General features: G+C 39.9%; 1 non-coding gene and 1 pseudogene across 1 annotated transcript; one reads left to right on the top strand and one right to left on the bottom strand.

The window, feature by feature from the left end:
- Positions 1–12,890: 12,890 nt before the first annotated feature.
- Positions 12,891–12,963, bottom strand: TRNAF-GAA (transfer RNA phenylalanine (anticodon GAA)). The gene has a single exon. It is a non-coding gene; the product is annotated as a tRNA-Phe (tRNA).
- Positions 12,964–14,844: 1,881 nt separating this feature from the next.
- On the top strand, positions 14,845–16,476 carry LOC149002208 (flagellar radial spoke protein 5-like; annotated as a pseudogene).
- Positions 16,477–27,108: the final 10,632 nt, after the last annotated feature.

Genomic DNA, 27,108 nt, shown 5'->3' with positions numbered 1-27,108 from the left:
AACCTCGAGCTCTGGAGTGCCAATGATTAGTTTAGGTCCTCATTCACGAGTTCCAAAATGGTAGGGGCAAAATGGGAAGAGATTTAGTGTATTTTCGAATTCCATTACTCTTGGTCGACTGGACCAAGCCATGACAACAACTTCAGAAGTGGATTCGGGAGGCTATACAGAGTCAAATCGAGCGGGGTTTTCTCCTACAAGTCAATCAACAAGTCTAGTTTCAGAAAATACCTTCGGATTGATCACAGAGTTCCAAGAAGTGCTTCAACTAATTCAATCTTCATCGATGCGCAGATTTTCACTCAATACTGACAATGTGCTCAAGTAAGGGGCATCATTGTCAATATCCATAGGCTCAGCATCAAGCATCGAATCATCCACTAAGAGGGCCCACAGGTCTCTTCTACCACCACTTCGGGTCTTCGGACCTGCAACAGTATAAAATCCGGGCCGTGTCAGGGTTAGGATAGGACCGGATTTTACAAGTGGTGTGCCCAGTACACAGGTTTGGACCACACTGATGGCTCCTATTGATAGTAGCAGACATCGTCTTATTTTCCGTTGGGATCATGAGTTAGAAGCTGATCCGAAGTTGCAAGAGCACAAATCTAAGGCGAAAAAGTTGAAGACTGAAGAAGAAGAAGAGCTTATGGAAGATTTTGATTAGTTTATTTTTTATTCTTCTTGACTTTTATTTTTAGTAGTAATAGTTTTAAACTATGATCTAGATATTTGATTTCTACCTTCTGCGTTCGTTTGTAGAGTTTATTTCCATTATACTCTACAGTTATCTTTTGGTTTGGAATCTTTTGTTTCGCACTCTGATATTCTTTTGTGATCCTTTCTAAATTGTTTCTTTATTCACTTTAATACAATGATTTATTCTTTCTATTTATTATATTACTGTGCTATGTGGATATGATCACTTTAAACTTGATCTTCGGAGATGTGGATTACACACTCGGGTATACCAGTTAGGGTACCAGCTGGGTGGATGTGATAGTTGTTGTCTCAAAACCTTCGCAAAGTAGACCAACAAGGAGGTTCACACTTGCCAAAGAAACCCTAATAATATGATGATTAAATATTAGGAACAAACCCCTAAGGTTATAAGATGAATAGAGGTCAAAACAGGGCAGCTTGTTGTCACGGTACCCTTTAGTCGCTTAGCTTGGTTGTTTGAGGCGACCAAGGCAATCGACCAAGCCTTCTGTGTACGGACAGTCGTAAAACCAAGATCAGTCAAAAACTCATCGTTTGGAATCCAAAACACTCCAAAATTTATAGGAAACCTCTGAAATAATATAAGGAGACTATCTAACATAATTTAGGCTCAATCATGGTCAAGGAAGTGAAAGCTTAACGAATTCAAAAATAGGTTTCATATAAAATCAATAAGCAATTTCACGGATAGACTAAAGTGAATGGGGATTCACTCTAGGACTAATATCAAAGTAGAATAAGATCTAAAAACAACCTAGAATATGATATAGCATGGATTGGAAATCAATAATCAAAGAGACTACAATCATATGGGTTCATGCTAGGCTTATATCGAAATCACACCGTGAAGTTCACGGAAGAACTAGAGTGAATGGGGATTCACTCTAAAACTATGAGGATGAAGGAGTAGGTCATTACAGTAGCATAAGACCTTCCTCAAAGTCTCATCAATAGGTAGAATCAATAAGAGATTGTAGAACTAGAAGAATGAGAGTGTTCGCTAACCTTAGAGAAGAAGTGTCACATCCTGCCCTAAATCCACCAAGGGGATACCCTATCTGGATTACCCGGGGAGTGAATTACAGTCCCGCCAATCAAGTTTAGGAACGATCATAGTCACTTAGCACAATAATATAATCAAAAGCAAGAACAATTCCTTGTATCCAAATAATTTAATAATAAAAGTCGAGAAAGTACCTCAGAAGGATTCACAAATAACATCAGAGTGCGGAAAGGATTTCATTAGTATAAACAATCAAGTGTGAAAAGGAGGGAGGAAACCCATCCTATAATAATAGCGGAAGATGAGACGACTAAAAGTAAAGGTTACAACCGATTCACCAAATAACAAGTGAAACAACTAAGCTATAGTCCCGACAATTCAAATAAAAGGTTAAAAAGGGAGTGAGGTGACATCCCGTCCCTAACACACAAATATAAAACTGAACTGCTACAAACAAGTCTCGATCTCGGTCTACTCGTCTTTATCAACTGGTTCATCGCCACCAGTATGATACAAGTCTTCAACTCGGCCTCCGAGAGGGTTGGATCGCCACAATCAACGGTGGTAGTACCTGCAGGAAAGTCTAACAAAATATGTTGCAAAAAGGAGTGAGTTCGAAAGAACTCAGCAAGGTAATCATTCCATAAAATATAAACCATATGATACAAGCCATAACATGATGCAATATGATATGGAACACATGATGCAAGTATGGTTCTAACTCTATGAATGCTGGTCTCTAAGGTAGACATGCTTTAAGTCATAGCACCATACTTCTCTGGGTCGTCTGTCACTCTCCCGTTCCATATCTTGGGAATGCCAGGGGAATATCGGTAAAGTCATCTCAAAAACCATGGTTGGGGATTTAGTCACCACTCTCTCACATCACCATTTGGTATAAGTATTGACGCATGTCACAGTAAAGCCTAGCCCAAAGCAAGTCATCTACTCAGTCATATCAACTCAGATCCAGATACGTCCATTCCTCGCCCCCGGCGATCCTTTCCGGTATCCTTCTCACTAGAGTCAGCGTAATCCCGGATTACGGACTCATCAACCCTATTGGTCATCCACAAATAGTAAACGGGAAGCTCTCACGTCCTCTCACGAGTTGGTTACCGGTCTTGAGCACCCGTGAGCCCAAGTCTATCCATTTGCAACCCTACCAATAAATGGTTCCCACAATGAGATTTATGACCTTTCACGGGTTGGTTACCGGTCTTGAGTGCCCACAAATCCCTACTGCTACCACGGGTCGTTTAGTCTCAATGCCCTTTCGATTCGGGTCTGATACGATAGGGACATCCTAGCCAAACCACTAGATAGTCCTATGTATGTCATCCAATAACCCGGGAAAGAGTCGATAGGCACCTTCAGAGAACATCTCATACTATTCCCTCCGATGCCCAAGGACAGAAGCGTCAATAGGACACTCCCCAATCCCAAGTTATACGTAGGCAATCACATATTCAAGTTCATCACTTCTCATGCATCCAATACATCTTCATAATACAAGTTAAATCATGATATTGAAATGAATCATCATAGACATAAGTAAACAAGAATAGTAATGTAACATGACAAGAGTATAAAGATTTCAATACTACTGTTCTAACACATATATCACAATCTTATAACGATTAAAAGAAATCAAGAGATTCTATTCATAAATAAGAACATAAATCATAAGTTGATGATCTATATGTTTATGGAGATAACCATCCTTACCTTGGGTTGAATTGATGATGAATTGAGAGTACCAAGAAATAGTCCAAATAATTGTTAAGGCCCTAAACAAACATCAATAATAAGTTAGAGAAGGAATCGGGAAGATTGGATGTCAATTGGATCAAAACTGGCCAAGGTTGCTGTCAGCAACAACTTTGGTCGATGGTCTTGGTCGATGGTATCGACCAAAAGGATCGACCAAAATTGTCTTCGGGACAGAATAGTGGATTTTGGTCCGAAATGGGTCTTTCGGGGTTCGGATCGATCTGAAACTTGGAGGGATGATTAATAACAATGTAAGAACACTACCTAGCAAGTATTATCACAATCCAATGGTCCAAATGAAAACCCCCAAATTGAGGTCCTATGTTCTAAAGACAAGAATCCTAGCATTCATGAGAAATTGATGTAATTGAAAGGGAAGCTAGAGAATTAGTTGGGGAATAGGTTAGGAACATGATTACAATCATTTGCAAGCCAGAGATTAGACTAATCATACTCCACATCTTAGTTTAGTATAAGAAATCAAGTTGTTAAGCAAGGAATCATGGTAATGTATATGTAAGGATCAAGATGCAAGTGAAGCATAGCAAGAATGTAGGAAAAACAACTATAAATGGGAAGAGACGTTCATGGCAAGGTGTGTAAAACCCAGCCCTAACCTTGACCCGGAAACCTTGTTATTTGTAGGTCCGGTGACCCGAAGTAAAGTAAGAAGTCAGCTTTGGGCCATCCCAGTGGAGGACTTGGTGTCTGGCTTTGAATCCATGAAAGTTGATGATGAAGTTCTATTTATGGAAATTGAATCTTGATGAAGATCGGATTAGTTGATGGACTTGGAGTGCTCTCTATCTTGGTTTGAAGGCATTTCTACCTATTAGGTAAGTCACTTGACTTGTGTGCAAAACCTCTTTAGGATTGGATTTGATCTGGGCCTTCAATTCCCTGTTTTGGACTTGCTGTCAGCATTGGTCGACTGATTGGTCGACTGGGCCAGTCGACCAATCCACTCGACCAATGAGTGCTGTCTTTGGCAATTAGGTTTTTCTTGCTCTATTTAAGCCCAATCTCGAGTCCACTTCGTATTTGCTGCCTCCAAACTCTCTGGAACGAACCAAAGACCTCTGCAAGTCATCTCCCTTGCATCCTTGGTGTTTTCTTGACGAATCTTCGTCGAAACTCTTCCTTTTGCATCAAAAGGTATGTCTACTCTCTCTTCTTCTCCTCCATCTTTGTTTTTCTTTCCTTTTTGAGTTGAGACAGTAGAAGAGATGCTGCATTCTCTGTTGCAAACATCTCTGAACATGTTCTCATGATCATCCTAAGGATTTGAGGCTAGAACAATGATCTTAACCATGATCATTGCAAGCTTTTGAAGGAATCATGATCAAACCATGATCTAATCTTGTTAAACTTCTGATTTGAATTCTGATCTCTTTGGATCTTCGATATTGATCATGTTAGTAGTTAATTACTGTGTTTTCTTTCCATGATCCATAATCTATCAATCTCTAATTGTTCTCTTCTACCATACTATGTGTTCTTCATGAAGCATGGTAGTTACATATATGGTAGGTTTTATTTCCTTATTTAGATTTATGCTTCTAAGCTTTTTCCTTGAAGATCTAAGTATGTTTTCATGATACCTTTACCTGAAGCAATGATCCATCCTCCTATTGTTCTTGTCTTTGATTTCTATTTCGAATTCATCAAGATCCATGGTTGATCTAATTATGGTAACTTTTTGTTTCCTAATTTGGATCTTGATATCTTGATTTGATTGGTGTTTTGAGGTCCCCTATATGTTAGAATACTACTGATGTAGTTTACCCCTTGATTAGTACCCTTTTGAACCACCAAATTCGGATTTCATATCTTAAAACTCTGTTTTTTTAGGCTATCATCTCGCATTGGTCGATTGGACCAGTCGACCAATCCACTCGACCAATGAGTACAGCAACTCCAGAATTGGTCTGTGTTGGATGTTTTGGTATCTTTTCTGTTAGGGATCTTTCCTAATATGTTGTATATACTTGTTTAGGACCTTCTTCTCAAGTTTTCCAAGATCTTACTTGATTTCTTAGGATTCCTTTGCGAGTTATAAAAGGTAAGGATGGTTATTTCCTTAATTACATAGATAGCATGAATCTAGTTTCTATATTTGAATATCATTGATATGATTCCTAAATTAGATTCTTACAATAATATACTACTGTTGCATAACTTTGATTACAGTAGCATTACTTATTCATATTAAATTGATTCATGTATGATTTACTTACCAATGTTATACAAGTGATTGTAATTATTGATTTCTTTCCATATATGAAGTTACCATATATGTGATGATATGAATTGATGTTTGTGTATGCTTAAGTATGGTTTGGAAAGGAGAGGTGTCCTTATGACACTTCTGTCCTTGGACTACTACGGGAATATTATGGGATGTTTCCGGAGATGCCCTCTGGACACCTTCCTACACTGTTGGATGACATATCTAGGATTGTCTAGTAGTGTTTGGCTAGGATGTCCTGTTATGTCAGACCCTAATCGGAGGGGTTTTGAGACCGAACGACCCGTGGTAGCAATGGGGATTCATGGGCGCTCAAGACCGGTAACCAACCCGTGAGAGGACAGGAATCACATTGTGGGGGCCATTTATTGGTAGGGTTGCATATGGTTAGACTTGGGCTCACGGGCGCTTAAGACCGGTAACCAACCCGTGAGAGGACGTGAGAGCTTCCCGTTTACCATATGTGGATAACCAATAGGGTTGATGAGTCTGTAGTCAGGGACTATGAGGACTCTAGTGTGAAGGATACCGGAAAGGATCGTCAGGGACGAGGAATGGAAGTATCTGGATTTGACTTGATGTAACTAAGTAGAAGACTTGCATTTGGCTAGGTTTTACCCCCGACATGCGCCAAGTACTTATACCAAATGGTTGTGAGAGAGTGTGTTGACTTAACCCCCTGCCATGGTTTGTCCTAAGGGATGAAGGACCCATTACCAATCGGCTGCTCAAGACCGGTGAAATGATCCGTGAGAGAATCCAAGATATCTTAAATGGTTGAGGATGTGAGTGGACTTTCCTAAAGAAGTATGGTGCTATGACTTAAAGCATGTCTGCCAATAGAGACCAGCATACATAGAGTTAGATTCATTCATTCATTTCTTGTCTCATATCATATTGCATTTATGATTGTTCGGAATCCCGCCATTTATGTTATTATGGATTTTAATCGCCTTTACTTGAGTTTCTTTGAAACTCATTCCTTTATTGTACAATGTTTGTTAGACTATCCTGCAGTACTTGAGTACTATGACGGTCCCTATGAAGAAGCGCAAGGCGAAGAGGCATATCTCCGGGAAGGTGATTGCGGTTACCACAATTACTCGAAGATCCCGCGAGTGGTTATGCTCCGTACGATGCTTAGTCCGACCATTGAGTGGAAGCGTCCTTGTGCCATTTATGAGATTTACACTTATAAGGATGTTGTCTATAAAGTGGAGAACAATTTAGTTACCCATTGTACTTGCTATTGGGATTAGATTTTGTCTAGTTTATTCTTTTAGAGCTACTTTTCCGCTGGTTGTAGAGTGGGATATTTGCCTCACTTTACTTATCTGTTTGACACTCTGATTATATCTATTATTCTGATTCATTTATGATTCATTCTTTCTTTATTGGATCTATGGTTTATCTTCCGCACTTTTATTATGATTGTTCATGATTATGTTATTGTTTATGTGGGAGGTTGATCACTCGATACCTGATCTTCGGGCTGTGGATCACACTCTCGGGTATGCCAGATAGGGTACCGGCTGGGAGGGCGTGACAAGGTGTTTGCAAGGTTGCAGCACCTTGGCCATGGTCTCATCAGTAAAAAGAAGAACGGAAGTGAGTAGAATAGAGAGCAAGAGAGAGAATCATACCTTAGAATATGATAGTTGGAGAAGAGAGACAAGGATTCTTGTAGAAGGTCATCACCCAAGCTAAGGAGGAGCCTAAGAGGAGCTTTCCCACGTTCTCAGGTGTTGAAATGAGTGAAATATCGTTCTAGGTTCGAGGTTTCACTTAAATAGATGAAGGAATATCCAAAAAGCATATTTTTCTCAATTCTGGGCAACTTTGGTCGATGGTCCTTGGTCGATGGTATCGACCAAAAGGATCGACCAAAACAGGTAACAGGTTTCAGCAGAAAATCCAGAAATAGTTCAGCAACTTTGAACAGGGATTCGGAGGGTTATACAAAGTCAAATTGAGTGAGGTTTTCTCCTAAAAGTAAATCAAGAAGTCTAGTTTCCAGAAATACCTTTGGATCAAGAATGTGAGGTCATTAGGTCCACCAACTAAGCTCACCTTCTTCGATGCGCAAGCAGGATTTGCCAGACATAGTTCAGCAACTTCGGATAGAGATTTGGAGGGCTATATGGGGTCAAATGGAGTGGGGTTTTCTCCTACAAGTCCATCAAGAAGTTTAGTTTCCATAAATATATTCGGATTGAGCATAGGAGTTCATTTGGTATTTCAACTAATTCACCCCTCTTCGGTGCGCAGATTCAAAACTAACACTGACAATGCTCTCAAGTGAGAGGCATCATCGTCAATGTTCACGGGCTTGGGTTCCGACACCAAATCATCAACCAAAAGGGTCCACAAGTCTCATTTCCCCCACTTTGGGTTTTCAGACCTACAAACATAATAGGTCCCGGGCCGGGCCAAGGTAGGATAAGGCCAAACATTACAAATCTACCCTAAGGGAAAGGTCTCACATGGCTTCCTATGGTTTCCAAAGATAATAATATTGAAATTAAAGTCCAACTTTTAAGGTCTAACATTGAACCAGTCTTTCTTTATCCCAAAATAAATAGGGTGTCCGGGCTAGGTTTGGGCTGGATGTTACAAGAAGAGTTGTCGAGCGAAAAGCTTCATGGATGCTTGGGATTCTTCCTTGACCTTGGAGAGAGTGCTCTAGGGTGTCTCTGACGTTCTCCAACAGCTTAATGACAATATAACACAAATTAGGTTGAAGTTTGCTTCGAAAACCTAATTTCCAAAAAGTACCAAAATTGTCTTGGGATTGGTTGGTCACTTGGGGAGACCAAGGTAGGCTGTCAACCTATACCTCTTTTGGACAAAAATGCATTTTGGTCCCCAAGAACCCTAATCTCCTCTTGGGTCCTTTTCCAAGTTATAAAAGGGTCTACCTGGTTCTATGGAACCTTCCACTTGTGTCAACACTGCACTCAGGTCCATCTACCAAGTCCATCATCATTCAAGTTGCATATTCTTTTGAAATCCACCAAGGTTTCTATCATAGCATCATTACCATTTACTTCCATTGGTTCCAAGTCAGATCCAATGGGTTCAAATTGGATGGCCCACAGCTGTCTTCTTCCTTCACTCTAGGTTTTCAGACCTACAATATAGATTTTCGGGTTAGGGTTGTAAGGGATTTCACACTTGATCCCTCAAGGACTTACCATCAATGTTTAACTTTGTCCAGCCCTGCTATGGAGGAACCCAAAGTATTTCTTGCAGGCATGAAGTTCTAAGAATTTTTAGATTTAAACCAAGTGCCTTAGCCTTTAGAAAAGCCACTTGTTCAACTTCCATCCCTTTGTTTCATATTCATGAAGAGCCAGATCCTATAGAATTTGTCCCACCACCCATGCTGAAGGTCTAGTTACACCCTAATAATGCCACTTTTTTCAAACCATCCATCGACAATACAATTATACAACAGAAACTCGCACCCATTAATCCCTGTTGAACCCAAAGGAAGTACCTTTGCATGTCTTTTCCACCAAGTCAGTTTCTCGTGCAAGGAAGGTTTAACCGTCCATACAACTCCAAATCTTCCCAACTACAACGAGCTACAAGACACAGCAACTTACAGCATATCAAGACCTCTGTAGCCTCTAAACATAGCTCACATGAGATACCACGGAGATACCTTTTTATTTCCTTATCCACCGGAAGCTTCTCATGTAACATACGCCAACAGAAGATCGAGCTGCTGTCTTAGCTGTGGCTTCGATCTCCATATTGTTGAATTCCAACTCACCAATGGTGCATGTCTTCCACATAATTCCCTCACCAATCTAATTGAAAACATGCCATTTATACTTCCAACCCGATGACATACATCCTACTAATTCAAATCTGGTATGTCGACCAATCGAATTAGCTCAAACATCTCAACTAAGAACGGCAATTACACCCCTAACAACACCTATTCACCTTCTACAATGCAGTTTGCATCCTCAAACTTGAAGGCCTCAACATTTTATGTGTCAAACCAATAGTCCGCTAGTTGAAAATCATGTAAGCCACTGATTAGACTATAAGTTTGCCTCCCTACCATTCCCAATGGTCAATTTCTACCTTTCCCTAATAAATTCCTAAACCTTCTGTAGCCCAAGCAATATAGAGGAGTGTTGGGCACCAATGGTTTCAACAACTCAATTGGATCGACCAATCTTCTTTTCAAGAATCTAGAAAACCTTGAATTTTTATGCTTAATCTCCCTGCAAATTTACATAGACAAGCAAGATTGACATCACCAAACCTTCGAGTCCCCAAACCATATTCTCATTTAGGTGTACATAGCATTTCCCATTTTCACTGTAATCTTCCTGACTGATTCAATATTTCCTATCTAAATGAAGTTCCTCTACTCTACCAGCCCACCACAAAACCTTTCATTTCCATCCTAGCAACCTATTTTTGGTTTTCCCCAACCCAACTTTGGCAGTAGCCTTGCTTGAGTAACCCTTCCTTTAAACACATCCACACATACATAGTTTAAAGGAAGGGTTACTCAAGCTATGCAACAGTTCCACAGTCCTGTGCTTTCTATAAGCGTCATCCTACCAAAAATAGCTTGCTCTTCTCCTTGCTTATATAATGTCCTGAGTACTCCAGATATTTCCTCAAAAATTCCAATTAGTTCTTAAAATACTTTAAAGATGCATTAGAATAAATAAAAATGTATTATCAGCATATAACTTATTTGAAGATTCCCTATACCCTGGGACCAAACAACATTTTTAGCTTCTCCACATTCACCGTTACACACAACTCCCAAGACAACACCTTTTTTCCAAATAAGAATAAGAATGTAGAGATAGGATCTCCCTATCTCAACCCCCTTTCGTGCCAAAGAAACCAATAGAGACCCCCATTTAACAAAACTGAAATTCTAAAATTGTCCAACATCTCATTCCCCATATAGATGGGACGAAAATTTCTCCAAAGATACAACGTTTCCTAGCTTCAGAATCAAAGTAACAAAATTGTTGTTCACCCCCTTTGGACTTCTACCTTTTCAAAAAAAGATCTTCACCTCTGCCAAAAAGTCTTGCTGAACTATATCCTAACACTCTCTATAAAATGTTCTCAAGAAGCCGTCAGGTCTTGGGGCGCTCTGGATCTAATTTCCACACCATCCTACGAACTTCTTCCTTCGACATTATAGCCTCAAGTGCACGGCCCTCCGTAGAACACCTGGAATCTCCTTCAACATGTCTTAGTGTTTAGTATACCCTTATGAAAACTCTCAAAAAAGTGTTTTACAGCTCCGATCCTTATCATCTGTCCCTGACATCAATGATCCTTATTCCTTCTTCACAGCTCTAATTTGATTTATAGGACTCTGAATTTTAGTAGATAGATGAAAAGACTTTGAATTTCTATCTCCTTCTTTAAGCCACATTACCTTTGCCTTTTTTTGTAACAATGATTCTTGCATTTCTACAGCACTGAGAAGTTCTGCTTTCACCTTTAACTCTTGATGGAAAAGCTCAAGAATTATTAAAGCAAAAGGGAATGTTTAAAGGCCTCTGACCATGCTCTGAAATCATCAAGAAGGACAAGATCAGATGCTTGTATAGAAAGATACAACTGTGTTGTGTCACCAAATCGATTCAAGTGCCTTTATTGCAGAAGCTTCTATCAAGGACTGCTTGAACATTCCCTTGGCATAAAAGATTTGACCATATATATAGGATGCCAACTCCAACAGCTCACGCACATCATCCACCATAGCCTGAAAGTTTGCTGCAAAGCCTAGATTAAATCTTCCCAAACCCTTTTGTTCTATGGATCTTAGTGTTGCATTCAAATCTCCTATTACCATCCACAGTAAAGACGACACTACCAAACCACCAAGTCCAACCATGGACCATTGAGTGATCACAAGTACCTCCTTCCATTCAGCCTCCACCCAAATGCTGTTCAAAAACTAAACTACCACTGGCTTAGGTATATATCTCTTTCAGGATACCCACAAATTCGGCTCTCTATTACATCTATTATAATACACAAACTGTGCATTTAGACCCATCCACTTTAAGTTCTGCAATACAAAAAACATTTGGTTGATGAGCCGTTAACAAATGGTTTAACACTCTCCTTCTAGGCAACTTCCCAACACGTTTAGTGTTGCACAAGAAAACTGTCATTAAAGAATCATTGTGTGCAAGTGTAACTTGCCACGCATTGACCTGATAAGGTAGTTGATTCCTTCGATATCATTTTCAAGTCAACCTTTAGTACCTCCTCCAACCTTTTGCAACAGTTTTTGTATTTTCGGCTACGCCTATGAAACGTGGCCAAAAATGAGTTTTTTTTTTAGTGCAATGTTGATTTAATTGATGAAATATGTTCACTAAAGTAAACTATGTAGCTGACTTCTTGGAAGGGATGCTTGACGTTCCTAGACAGGTGGTCTTGGATCCCGAGTCACTCCCTGTTGTGCTATCTGAGATTGCTCATGAGGGTGATGATGTCTCCAAGCAAAATATATTATAGAATGTAAATTGTTCTATTTCCTTTTTTTCATTAATACAAGCTACCTTTACCAAAAGAAAAAAGTACACAATAAATAGAAGAACAAATCCAGCCGACAAGGTCATTTAATTGAATGAATTGTGTGAGACGATATTATTTGTAAACGGGTATTATCAAATCTGCATGGTATTAATAATCAGATGGATTCAAATTTTCATAAATTAAAGTAACACCAATTCAGGAGCAAGGCAAGAATATATATTATAGTAATTTTAAATAAATAATGCACAATAGAGCTTTGCACATGAAAAAATCTTTTACCCCCAACTTCGTCATGAACATAACCGTGAAGAGTCTCAGGCAAGTACTATGAATCAAAATTCAACTCCTACTCGTCATGAACATAACCACTAAGGGTCTCAGGAATGTTCGAACCAAATATGAACTTGATAGATCCCACATCTTATGGCAAGAAGCTCGCACATTACGATATTCAAATATGATGAACCCCAAGCAACTGCAAAAATCACTTTTCACTCTTCCCAAGCAAGTGATCATGCGCTAGTATCGGCATTTAGAAAAGGGCTGATTTGAAAAAGGTAGTGAGGGTCTTCCAAAACAGCAAAAGAGCAAACAAAATGCGGTGAGCGTGGATCGAACACGCGACCTTCAGATCTTCAGTCTGACGCTCACCCAACTGAGCTATCCCCGCAACATACTATTCTACCACTAGACCAGTGGCACTTTGTGATTTTAGAATTGGATTTTATATTTGGTGTACCCATAATCATTATATACCTTGTACCAAAAAAATCATATTTCCTTAGATTTAATCTCGTTTTTTTCATCCCACAAAGGGGAAACAGAAGTAAAGGAAGGTAATATATATTGAAGACTCGTCTACTAACAGGGAAGTGTGTTCTGTTTGACTTTGAATTTCTCTGTTATAAACCAAAAAAATAAAATATGACACAAATAGAACCGAGTCTACACCCACCTACCCATCCCAGAGAGAATGAGTGGTAATTGAGTATAACAAATAAGCATGACCAGATAGAGAGAATGAGTGGTAATTGAGTTGTATATTCTCAAGTGAATGATGAACTCCAAGCCCTAAATCCGTATATTTAGCATCTAAAAGGCAGGTGGGTTGATCCATGAACTATATAATCAGCATTAACAATCTTGCATGGCACTAACCCGGGTGGATGGTGATGATTGATGAGAAATGGGGAAGACTTATGGTGGAGGGTTGAGGATATATGACTTCTAGGGTTTAGGGAGATGAAGGAGCGGTTGGACGGAGTAGGATTTTCAAACCTTTTTGCTACATTCTTTCCGAGTAGCAGTTTTTCTTTTCTTTTTTTGGTAATCGAGTAGCAGTTTGATTGAATATAATAACCAACAATTTGCTCATCCTTAATTCAACAATGCAAATTCCTTTAAACAGAGCTTATACTGCTGCCACTTAATAGCTGGTTTCTAATATGAAATTATGAGAAATAGAAATATTTTATTAAGACCAAATTGTCTTGTTGCAATAATTTATTTAATTTTGTAATTTTGTAATGTAGGCTAGTTAAAAGTTGTAAAATTGCTTAATTTGTGAAGGTTTAAGGTAGAGCAGAGACACTCATGAGATACCATATCCTTGGGTGTCTGTAATGAATCATGGTAGTATAGTATTGGAAATGTTACATTAAATACACATTAATAGATAACATCATAACATGAGATGTATCTATTTCCTAACCTAGCTTTTGATTCTCCATTGTTTCGTTCTTTGAGGGGACATGCCATAGACCGGCAGTTGTACGTCTCTTGACTTCTTAACTAGTAGGTGATTGGGAGTTCAACCAGCAACTGAGCTGGTTGGAAAGAGTCCTCTTGTCAACCCTAGAGAGTAGTGTACAACATTGTCTTCGCACACCCCCCTCCCCCACCATACATTCACACGGGAGGTCCACCTTGTTAGTGTTCAAAGGTGGCCCCCCTTAGAATGGGTCTGTGTGTGGGGGGCGGGGGGGGGGGGGAACTAGTGCGAAGTTATATATCACACTGGGGGGACTTTTTCCGTGGCACTGGTTGGCCATATATTCACCATTCTGTTGAATTCCGAGCCATTTATAGCATTCTGAAAAGAAGAAATATTCTTTGATAAATATAAAAGATGAATTACTTGGATTGAGTACAGCTGAAGTTTAGATAAAAAGACAAGCCAATGGTGTCTCTATCACATGAATTCTTCAATTTCCTGCTATAACTTTGTGCACACTTGGAGGGATAGATCTTTATTAAGGTCATTTGCTCTGCTCATGTTGGTTTCCTTCGATTGGGTTACCGTTCATTCATTTTTGGTATTCTGTTTGGCTGTGGAGTTGTGGTTATACATTAGCATTGTTGATATGAGTTGAAAAATAGGAAACTTCACCGTTGTACATTTTGGATTGAATTCTTTATTACGGTGTCTTCTTTTGGCATTGAAGAACTTAAGCTGATAAATTTAGGTTTTGGGATATCTGCAAAATTGAGGGTTAGATTGAGAAAGATGGGGAGCAGAGAGTCTTGGGGATAGGGGAGGGAGAGGGAGAAGATGCTGAAGCTGGAGCTCCAGAGAAAGAAGGGGGTGGGGTTGGTAACAAAATGCTCTACTCATTCTAAGATATCTTAAGTTCTCTTATTTCTTACTTTTAAATTCTTTTGCTCTTGAATCAGGTGGGATTATTCCAATCCGGGCTACCTCGATGCACTTAAGCACCTTACTGATCTGAAAGAAGAAGGTGGGTTTGTTTGCCATGAACATTCTATCATTTAGGTTGCAGACCCACATGCTCTGCTTGTGTAGTGGATTATTCTAGAAAAAGCTATACAGGTAAAATTAAGCTTGACAAATTTTGATACTGACAGGTTACAAATAATCCTGGAAAATGGGGTTTCAGTTGTCAGTAATCAGGTGAATTAGAAGTTTTCCAAGATTAAATATTTGTTGGTCATTACTCTATTTTTTGTTTTGCATAACTCCTATTTTGATGCGTTTTGGAGCTTTGTGTAGGTGCAACTTCTATTGTTGATATGCGTCCTCAACAAAAAAATGTCTGAACGGTGTCAACTCACTGGAGTAAAACTGATAACGTTTCTCTCTCCCCTCTTGAAATTAGATTAGTAGTTTGGGTGCCATCTAGTTCAATGATGATACCATTATCATCCTAACTTGAAACCATATGTTGAAGATCTTGGGCAATTCCTGTCTCTGGTTCATGTGTCTTCTTGACTAAAGAAATTAGGTTGGTTGTTTAAGGTTCTTTGGCTCTTGTTTATCAAGAGGTGACCCGTTGATTAAATCTTCAAGATCGATCACTGAAACTGCTTACATGGTGTATTATCATGATAATATTACTAGATGATCACAAGCATAATTCCTGCACTATTTCCAAGTATTAACAAACTCTGAAATGCAGGTATGGCACAGTGTTGGGTGGTCTCTTGTCTGAAAAGTTCCTTGATGCCAATTTAGCAATTCCTTTCGCTGGGCCTCCATTAAACACTACCTCCCTCCAGAAGTACAAAAGGGTATTACATTGAGACGTTGCTCTCCTTTTTAAATGCATTAACAGACATGGTTTGGCTTAGTTTCTGTGTCTGTTTTATGGAAGTAACCATCCGAAACATTAACATCATGTCAAGTGCTTGACGATCATGACAATATGTTGGCATACTTTCAACCAATTTGAATCAAGAAACATGCCTCTATTTTTTTCCTCGTAAAATTTATAATCAGATTACAGGGTCTGATCTATGTGGTTTTGTGATAAATATGGAAGATGGTTGATGCCTGGGTGGGTGGAGCCTCTTTCAAGTCCTGCTTCAAACGCTAAAGAAGGTAGCCTGCTCTAAACATGGAGTCTCAATTCCAACGGTTGCTGTTAGATATATCCTAGATCAGGTAAATTTTGCCTTATATTTTCATCAGGTTGGTTTAGAACATGGGTAGTTGATGATTCATTCCATTAATAACTTATGGTTTGGCTTGTGTTTCCAGCCATCCGTGGCAGGGTCGATGATTGGAGTTCGGCTTGGTCTCTCTGAGCATATCCAAGATGCAAATGCTGTGTTCTCATTAGTTCTTGATGAGGATGATGAAAATAGCATCCAAGAAGTATCAAAGATAGGAAAAAACCTTCTAAAAGTAATTGGTGACTGTGGAGATGAATATAGGCGTGCATGACGGTGGTGCATTTTTCACCTGTTTGCCCTGTCTAAAAAATAGCTGATATTTTTATTCTGTGTAACCATTGGTAAACCTTTGCACTGATGGTGAGTTGTGTACACTCGTGTATAGCCTTGAAGAAACCGATTTCATTTGTAGTCTTACTTGGAAGATGGGCAGCTTTGGTGGTAGTTGCTAGAACATTTGTATTTAGGTTTCATCAATATTTAGCACCAGATACCGGTACTTCACTTTCAGTGATGTTGGAGGAATTTATGCTTGGAACAAAGCTGTGTCTCTCTTCACTATTGCTGGATATATTGCTCATTCTATTTCCGCATCTGTTTACGTTTGCCTCTCATCAGGTTCCCACTTTGGCCTATTCTTCTGCAAATTCATAAGTCTCTTGATACCACAAAGCAATACGCATCATCTTTGCAAGATATAGAATTTCTTTGAAGATCTATTGGTAATTGAGTGTTTTTGTGATGGAACAAAAATCAAAACTTGGTTTGATCGTCATAAACATGGTAAGTCTTGGAATAGGAATTAGATACTGCATTTTTTGCTCTTGGGTTGCAAAATCAACACTGGATGTCCGATTCCAATAATCTAAACAGATAAATTATGTTTGTACACTCAATGAATCATTTTTCCTTTTTTCTTTTTTTGGGAGGGGGTGTTTGGGTGATTTGGTGAGTGAAGAAAATGGGCTATTGGAGACCATAAACATAAATTTGCAGCTTATCAATTTGCAGAACTGAAAATGAGATAATTTACTTGGCTACTGCGCAAATCAAATATTGGTTCAATTGGATGCCTTCTTACACGGAAGGCATGACCCTTGAAGGCAACCTAAACAACAGGTGCCTTACCTAGTCAAACAAGGCTCCCAAAACTATAGTATCTAGGCATGGTCACAACACGATGCAGTCTTATTCTCGCCATAAATAACTTAATTTATTTGTGAATGAAGACATGCTAAATTGGCAAAGTTGCGAAACTTAGCCACTTGGCAACGTTGAATGGTACTGTAAAGTTGCATAATCAACATGTCCAGCTTTTTAATGAAGTGGATGTGAGGAGGATTAGAAGTATCAAACTTAGTCAATTCCAAACAAACTAGTTTGGGGCATCAAAGAATTGGATTTTTTTCATCTAAATCTGCTTATCATTTGCTAAGTAATAGCAGAGACCAAAGAATGAACTTTCTTCCTTCATCTTCTAGGGAACATAAATGGGAATTGGTTACTTCCAGAGCCTCGAAGCTTATTTGGAACTGCAAAAGTATTCTAAAGGTGGAATCATTTTTATGGAGGGTGTGTGCACAAGGCCTAGTTACGAGCAAAGCAATGAGGGATAGATATTGAAAGTCGACCTCTCTTGCAAAAGATGTGGGAAGTTGGTTGAATCTATCGATCATGTTCTTTAAGATTGTCCTTTTGCAAAGGCAGCTTGGTTTGGTAGTGTCTTTTTCTATTGTTTTACAGTCGATGAAGTTCCTTTATTGTGTAAATGGCTTGATAAATGACATGAATTTAAGTACAGCAGTAAACAAGAAAAAAGGGAAGCGTTGGTGCATTGCAGCTTCATTTGTTGGTACCTATGGGCAAGGTTTAAAGTATCGGTATAGAGTATCGTATCGGTCAGGTGATTTTTAGAGATGTATCGTCCTGTATCGAGTATATTGTATCGCTCTAGCTAATGTATTTTAGTGTAATTCAATAGAGAGACATATCGAGATGCATCGTATCGGTTGGGTCAAATATGGATACGTATCGGCTAGTATCGTATGGTATCGTGAGATACTTTAAACCTTGCCTATGGGTTGCAAGGAATGAGCTTATTTTTAATAGAAAAAAGTGGCAGACAGAGGATGTTATTGGAAGGGCTCAAGCTGCAGCAATGGGGGGGGGGGGTTAGAAGCTACTAGGGGAGAAATGAATCATCGAGGAGTTGATAGGGAGATTCAGCGGTGCTCGCTTCCTCCACATATGCAGAATAAGGGGGGTTTTATAATTCGCTGTGATGCTTTCTAGGCACAAGAAAACATTGATGGTGGTGTAGATTACATGATTTTTTATGAGCAAGGATCTATCTTGAAGGCCTTTTCAAAACCCGCTGTGTTTGAACATGTTCTTATAGGTGAGGCTTTGGCAGTGAGAGCTGCTCTTTGGTGTGCCCTTCAAAATCGTGTATCCAATGTTGCTATTTACTTTAATTGCGAGGACTAATTCATCTTCTTTGTAGTCAAGCTACCCTTGAGCTTCTATTAGAAGTTGCATCCATTGTGGAAGATATATATATATTTTTTTTGGGTACAAAGGCGCTTTTTATATATAGAGATAGGGATATTACATATGCCGTCGGTAGGAGTTGAACCCATGACCTCTCCACTGAGAAGCAGGTTCCTAACCATCCTAGATCCTACTACTCCTCCATTGGCAAATCCAAGAAAGTTTGCATCGCAAACAACGGGGGACCTGTGCGGACGGAGATGCGACGATTGTCAACCAGTCTTTCAATGGTTAAAATTAACATCCAAAACTTTTTAAGTTTTGAAAATTACATTTATCAACCCTGCAAATTCTAAATTCACAAAATGAGACCAAATTTCTTTTGAATACAAAAGAAACGTTGAAAACAGAAAAGAAGTGAAGTGGAGGTGTTAATGACTAAAATGGTCATTCTATATTTCCCGGTCTGAACTAGCAGTTGCACGATCCGACCAGGGTCGATACTTAATATAGTTCGACCAGGCGGTTCATGGTAGGACCGACCAGAGTGATAAACAGTATCCACCTAATAGGATGAGAAACCTCCCAAGGGTAGAGTCCTACCGACCAACAACCACAGAGGAGTTCCAGTTAGGTAAAAGAACTCTCCCAAAGAGTTACTCTCCTATGGCAACTCTCATTAGAGTCATATTCCGAATATAATTCTACTAACTTACATTATATAAAGACCTCAGGTAAACACTATGAGGTAGGTGTTCATACTTTGTGTGATCAATTACTTGAGTTCTCTATTGAGTAGTTGAGATCATATTATTGGTACTGACTTGTTCGTCGGAGACGTACCTCGACCCCCCAAGGTCGAGCTCGTATCTTGCAGGTTCGTGACAGGGAAGGACGAACGAGATTCCGTATCAACAATTGGCGCCATCTGTGGGAACTGCATCAAAAAGTCATGGTGCGATCGAAGGTGAAGGTCGTAAATCAGAAGGAGGTGGAGGATGATGCTTCGATTGGAAATCCTCTACTTGAAAAATCGGTAATTCCCGATCAGGTAGAGATTAATCCCGACCAAGTGGAGAAAAATACCGATCAAGGGGAGAAAAATCCCGAATCATGGAGCATTAGCAAATCAAGTTGAGACACTCCAGAAGGAACAAACAAAGCTTCGGGAGGAAATATCCTCCTTGAATGAACTAGTCAGGATGGCCTTGGGTCATATAATTGCCCCGAATGCAGACCCTAAAAATACTCAAAAAGTATTTGAGGGAAGCAAGAATAACCACCTAGTCATTCCCGATCAAACGCCTCGACCATCTCTGAAAGACGGACAAAAGTCAAAAGAGAAGGTAGGCAAAAAGTCCCGGGCATCTGAGAAAGAAATTCCAAATAAAAATCCTCTGATCAACGAAGATAATGATCGAGGAAGCAGCAACGATCCTCTCAAAGAACCAAAAAACAAAAAAGTTGAGTCCGGACCGAGCAAAAGGGAAGAGCGTTTGAGCAAACAAATCAAAGAGTTAGACGAGAAGGTAAACAAGTTAAACGATCCAAAGAAAGATGAGCTATATGCTTTTCTAAAAGAGATCCTTTCATCCAAGCTATCTCTGAGGCGGAAATACCAAAAAGCTTCAAATGCCCAACTTTTATACTGTTCGACGGATCACAATGTCCAAAACATCACATCACTCACTACAGATCGACCATGTCAATCTATAAGCATAATGAGGCAGCCATGTGCCAAAGTTTTGTAGCCTCTTTAACCGGTTCCGCATTGGACTGGTTCTTGGCATTGCCAAGCGGTTCGATTATGAGTTTCGATCAAGTAGGGCGAGTGTTTGTGCTGCGCTTCCAGGGAGGAGTCGGATTGAAGAAAAGAGAAGACACTTTGTTGCCATAAAACAAGGTAGAACGGAATCTATCCAAAGTTTCCTTAAAAGATTCAATAATCTTACCATGCAAATTGACGAGAAAATTGCCTTTCACGCGTTATACCAAGGAATTACTCATGAAGGATTGCTAGAGCGATTACTCCAAGATATGCCAAAAACATATGCGGAACTGAATGAAAGATGCCATAAACAAGCAGAAATTTCGGAAACCATAGAATCTCGAAAGAGAGAACCAAGGGCCGAAAGAAGGAGCAATCGAGAAAGGGCACCACCGACCAGGATGTTAGGGATAAGCTCAACCAAGAAAGCTAGAGCAGAATCCCCAAAAAAGCAAGAGATAAGTAATCTCCCACCACTGAATACAAGAATATCCGAAATCTTTATGCAAATCAAAAATCAAGGACATCTAAAGTGGTCGGATAAAATCCGAGCACTGCCAGGAAAACGTGATAAACAAAAGTATTGTAAATATCACAAGGATCACGGTCATTGGACGGACGATTGCAAAAATCTAAAGATGGAGATAGAAAACTTAATCTCTCGAGGACACTTAAAGAAGTATATCCAACCTAAGCAAGATGGCCGACCACAAGACAACCCTGCCCCGAAGAGAGAAAGGTCGGACCACAGGGAAGAAAGAAGAAGTCCGGCCAAACGCCGACCTGAGGCGGATGAAAAACAAAGAAAAAGATCTCCAGTCTATACTGTATTTGGTGGTCTGACAGAAGAATCAAATCGACAAGCAAAAAGAAAAGTACGATATATTGGGAATACTGAAACCCATAAAAATATATCTACTGAACCAATAATTTTCTCTTCCAAGGATCTACGGGATATCACAATCCCTTATGATTATGCCTTGGTAGTCAAAATTCTCCTGGAAGGAACTGAGATCCATAGAGTCCTAGTGGATACTGGATCATCAGCAGACATATTATCTTTGGACGCGTTCAAAAAGATGAAGCTAAAGGAAAATATGCCCGTCCCATGCGAAACCCAGCTTTATGGTTTCACGGGATCATCAACCCGAGCAGAAGGAACGATCCGATTAGAGCTACGGATTGGAGAGCACCCACGGGATAGGATCGTACAGACCAATTTTATGGTCGTACGAGACTTATCAGCATACAATGCAATCATAGGACGACCAACCCTATGCGCACTCGAAGCAGTGGTCTCCTCGCTACACATGAAGATGAAATTCCCGACCACAGAGGGAATTGGAGAATGTGTAGCCAACCAGAAAAGTAGCCGACAAAGTTACAACGACTACATGCAGAAAAGGAAAGGACAAACTCAACCATGACTATTGAAGTCAGGGACGACTGTGATGAAGAAACCTTGCAAAGAGTTGAACCAGTGGAAAAGCTAGAAAAAATCCACTTCTATCCCAACCAGAAGGAGCAAGGTACCATGATCGGTTCCGAGCATAAAGCAGATTTCAAAACAGAGCTCACTGAGTTTCTAAAGAAAAATTCTGATGTTTTCGCTTGGTCGGCTAAAGACATGCCAGGGATCGACAGGGAGGTAGCTGAGCATAAACTCTGTATTGATCCACAGGCAATTCCGGTTGTTCAGAAATGAAGAAATTTCGCCATTGAAAAACATGAAGCCATTCGAACTGAAGTGCAAAAGCTAAGACAATCTGGCTTCATAAAACGCACAGACCACCCGCAATGGCTAGCTAATGTGGTAATGGTCAAAAAAGCAAACGGGAAGTGGCAAATGTGTACTGATTACACAGATCTCAACAAAGCCTGCCCGAAGGACCACTATCCACTTCCAAGAATCGATCTTCTCATAGATGCAACAGCAGGACACGAAATACTCAGTTGTATGGATGCATATTTAGGATACAATCAGATCCTTATGCACCCTGAGGATGAAAAGCATACAGCATTCATGACTGATAGGGACAGCTATTACTATAAAGTAATGCCTTTCGGTCTAAAAAATGCGGGAGCAACATACCAAAGAGCGGTAAATAAAATCTTCAAACATCAAATTGGTCGAAATATGGAGGTATATGTGGACGACATGCTGGTGAAAAGCATCTCAAAAGAAGATCATCTAACTGACCTGGCAGAACTATTCAAAGTACTCCGAAAATACAAGATGAAGCTCAATCTTGAAAAGTGCGCTTTTGGGGTATCTTCGGGAAAATTCCTCGGGTTCATGGTGTCCCAAAGAGGAATCGAAGCCAATCCTGAGAAAATCAAGGCAATTTTGGATATGAAATCACCCAGAACCATCAGAGAAGTCCAATGCCTAACTGGTCGGGTGGCAGCACTGAATAGATTTATTTCTAGATCAGGGGAGAAATGCCTGCCATTCTTCAAGATTTTAAAGTAGGTAGCAGGTCAGAAAGGAAACATCTGGAATGATGAATGTCAGGGAGCATTTGAAGACCTAAAAGACAAACTATCCTGACCAGCAAGAAAGAGCTACAACTATATTTAGCCGCTTCGTCGGTGGCGGTTAGTGCATTTCTCGTGCAAGAAGAGGGTAACATACAACAACCTGTCTACTATGTCAGTCATGTCCTGAATGATGCTGAGACTCGCTATCCAGAAGTGGACAAATAAGCCCTGGCACTAGTTATAGCTGCTAGAAAACTCCGTCCATATTTCCAATCTCATCCCATTACAGTGATGACGAATTTACCACTCAAAAAGATCCTTCACCGACCAGACCTGGCCGGAAGGTTGGTGACATAGGCAGTGGAATTGAGCGAACATCAAATAGAATTCAAACCCCGACCAAGCATCAAAGCTCAATCCCTGGCAGACTTCATCGTTGAAAAACAAGAAACAAATCAAGAGGAGGACGATCAAGGGGTAGAATCGATCAAGAGATGGACTCTGTTCGTGGACGGATCGAGCAAATCGTAAGGAAGTCGAGCAGGCCTATTAATGAAAAGTCCTGGGGGATTTGAAATAAAATATGCCCTTCACTTCAAGTTTAAAGCATCCAACAATGAGGCCGAATATGAAGCCATGTTAGCAGGACTCAGGATGGCCAAAGCTCTAAGCATTCAACATCTAGAAATCAAAAGTGATTCACAGCTGATTGTAAATCAGGTGAAGGAGTTTATGGAGCGAAAGAAAGAAGGATGGAGAAATACCTGAACCTGGTCAACAATTACAAACAGTACTTTAAAGAGCTAGAAATAACTGAAGTACCAAGGGTTGAAAACGACCAGGCTGATTCATTATCTCGCTTGGCTACGGAAGGAATGGATGTCCAAGCACCAGTGATCTACCTTGAAGAGCTTGATAGCCCTAGCATAAACAAGGTCGACCACATGCAAATTTCAACCGAGCTGGGGTGGATGGAGCCGATCATACATTATCTTGACAAAGATCAGCTCCCAGAAGACCAAAAAATTGCTCGGACAATAAGACAAAGAGCAGCCAGGTTCACGATAAGGACGGACTATTATACAAAAGATCCTTCACCCGACCACTTCTAAGATACTTGGGACCATTAGAAGCTACAAATGTTTTAAGAGAAGTTCACAAAGGAACCTGCGGATCTCACGTAGGATCCCGAACACTCTCTAATACAATTATAGGCCAAAGATTCTATTGGCCGACCTTAGAAGAAGATGCCAAAGACTTCGTTAAGAAGTGTGACAAGTGCCAGGCACACGCAAAGATCTCCCATACCCCCGCAGTTCCTTTAACATCAAATCTATCCCCAATACCTTTTGCAAGGTGGGGAATAGACCTGGTAGGGAAGTTACCTAAAGCATCGGGAGGAAGAGAATATTTGGTAGTGGCAGTAGACTACTTTACAAAGTGGGTAAAAGCTGAACCCCTTGCAACTATCAGTACCGAGCAAATGAAGCGTTTTGTCAAGCATAACATATCGTACATATATGGAGTTCCAAAAATATTAGTGACCGACCATGGAAAGCAATTCGAGAATGCAGCATTCTCAACGTTCTGCAAAGAACAAGGGATCGAGCATAGATTTTCTTCAGTAGCTTATCCCCAAAGTAACGGCCAGGTCAAGATTACTAATAGAACCATGCTCGACGGGCTCAAGAAGAGGCTCGACCAGCTAAAAGGGAGATGGGTAGATGAACTACCTAGTGTACTGTGGTCATACTGAACAACTACAAGGACAACCATAGGAGAATCTCCATTCCGACTAGCATATGGAGCAGAGGCTAGAGTCCCAGTAGAAATCCAAATTGGATCACTTCGAGAGATAGAATTCGAAGAAGAGGCAAACATCGAAGGAATGAGAACCAATCTGGATCTGATTGACGAAGTAAGGGACAAAGCCCAATTCCGACTTGAAGAATATCAACGAAGGATAGCGACAGATTACAATACCAGGGTTCGAAATGAACAATACTTACCCGGGAAACTGGTGCTTCGCCGAACAGCTGCTTCAGATCCAACCAACCAAGGAAAGTTATCCCCAAATTGGGAAGGACCATACATAGTCATACGACAAGTCGCCCTCGGAGCATATCATTTACAAGATCCGGAAAAGAGCGACAAGATCCCTCAATCATGGAATTCGAACAATCTGAGGAAATACTATCAATAAGAATAGTATCTGAGAAAGTCGTAAACACGACAAATTTTGAGCGTTTTATTCATGTTATTTATTTCAGTATGTAGACAACATGGGAGATTCATAATCCCAAGAAGTCAAATTAGTTTTTATATAAATAAAGACATTCGTACAAAATACTGATCAACTCCAACAAGATGCTTAAGAAAAACCTGAAAATTTCAGGCAGAAAAAAGACCTGAAAATCACAGGCAGAAAAAAGACCTAAAAATCTCAGGCAGAAAAAGACCTGAAAATCTCAGGCAGAAAAAAGACCTAGGCAAAAAAGACCTGAGATTCCTAGGAAGGCCCTACGAATCTTAAGGCACAAAAGACCTAAGATATTACTTAAGCAGAAAAAGACCTACACTCAATAGGCAATAAAAGACCTAACATTCCTTAGGCACGAATACTTCAAAAAGACATGCCAAGTTATCATGCCCGGGAGGTAGGGGTTATGGACGAACAGTTGTTGACGAACACCTATTTAGTCCATGACCAAACAAACCTTACTATACCGAACAGCATGGCTTGAAATGATACAAATGCATGACACAAACGAGCACATATATACCAAACAAGGGTATTCCCCCGACCAAGTAAACTTCGTACAAAGGAGGGAAATTAAAAAAAAATGGTATCGTACCGAACAAGTATACTTGGTACAAAAAGAGGAAAATACCATTGACAAACAAAAATTTACATAGGTAAAATAGCCTATGATAAATTATCCATTACAAACTTGTCATTGTGAACAACAGCAACAAAAAGATTGCTTAAAACAAACAAAAAAAAAAAGAGATTGATTACTTGGCTACTACATCATCAGAAGCTGTTAGGTCAGTAAGATCGGTCGGATCGGAGGTCGTCGAGGGCTCGGCAGGATCAGTGGTCGTCGAAGGGCCAGCTTCATCCTCCTCCTCAGGGGCCGGTTCCAAGTCGGAGTCCAAAAAATCCTGTACGCTCACCTTCTTCGGCAAAGGAAAAGCTTTCTTACCAACCGCCCAAGATGGTCGAGGAAGCTTAAGCTCATCGAAGATGCTCGGGTCGATATATTTCTGTAATAATTCAAGATCGACCTCTGGATAATTTTCAACAATCTTGGTAAAAGCATCCTTCCAACCATATTTAAATCCCGGGGCTGCAACTTTGGAGACAAATCCTATGCAACCTTTAGTACGCACCCATCTCTGAATCACTCCCCGACGTAATTCCTAGGAAAGATTCTCGAAGGAGACCGGGCATGCTCGGGCAAGTTGGTCAGTTAAATCCCGTATATATTGATCCTTCTCTTGCTCGACCTTTGTAAAGGCAACATCTTTGTTAGGGGTGTCAATTTTCAACTCGAACCGTTAAAACCGGACCGAACCAGCCAGTTATAGCCCGAACCAGCCCGAACCGATCCTTAATGGGCCATAATTGGGCTGAGGGTCCTCAGCCCGAATGGTTTCGGGCTGGCCCGGCCCAGCCCAGCCCGGCAGCCCGTTAGTCTTTTACATAAATAAAATTAAAATATTAAATGTAATTAATTTTTTTTGGTATTGTTTAAATGTAATTAATGATCCATGAATTTCGGTGTTTGAGACGTTGAGTTTTTTTTTTTTTTGGTAAACGTTGAGACTCGAGTTTGAGTAGTTGAGAGTTGAGTGTCAACACGTTTAAGTTTTAAGTTTTAAGTTTTTAATTTTCAAATTTCATTTAGTTTTATTATTTTAAAATTTAAAAGTCTTAATTGATAACTCTTAACTCTTAAGTTTTAATCTTAATCGTTAACTTTTTAATTTTCAAATTTCATTTAGTTTTATTATTTTAAAATTTAAAAGTATTAATTGATAACTCTAAACTCTTAAGTCTTAATCTTAATTTAACGTTGTTTCACCGTCTACACATGATAGAAAAATCTAAGTTCATTATCTTTTGAGGGTAGAGGGTGGTTTGGATCAAGCTAATGCCAT

The sequence above is a fragment of the Hakea prostrata genome, chromosome 10 (genome assembly GCF_041222555.1).
Source record: "Hakea prostrata isolate BN-2017 chromosome 10, UWA_Hpros_2, whole genome shotgun sequence".
Classification (NCBI taxonomy): Eukaryota; Viridiplantae; Streptophyta; class Magnoliopsida; order Proteales; family Proteaceae; genus Hakea; species Hakea prostrata.
Note: the sequence above shows the minus strand (reverse complement) of the source record. Positions and strands in the feature narration are given on the sequence as shown.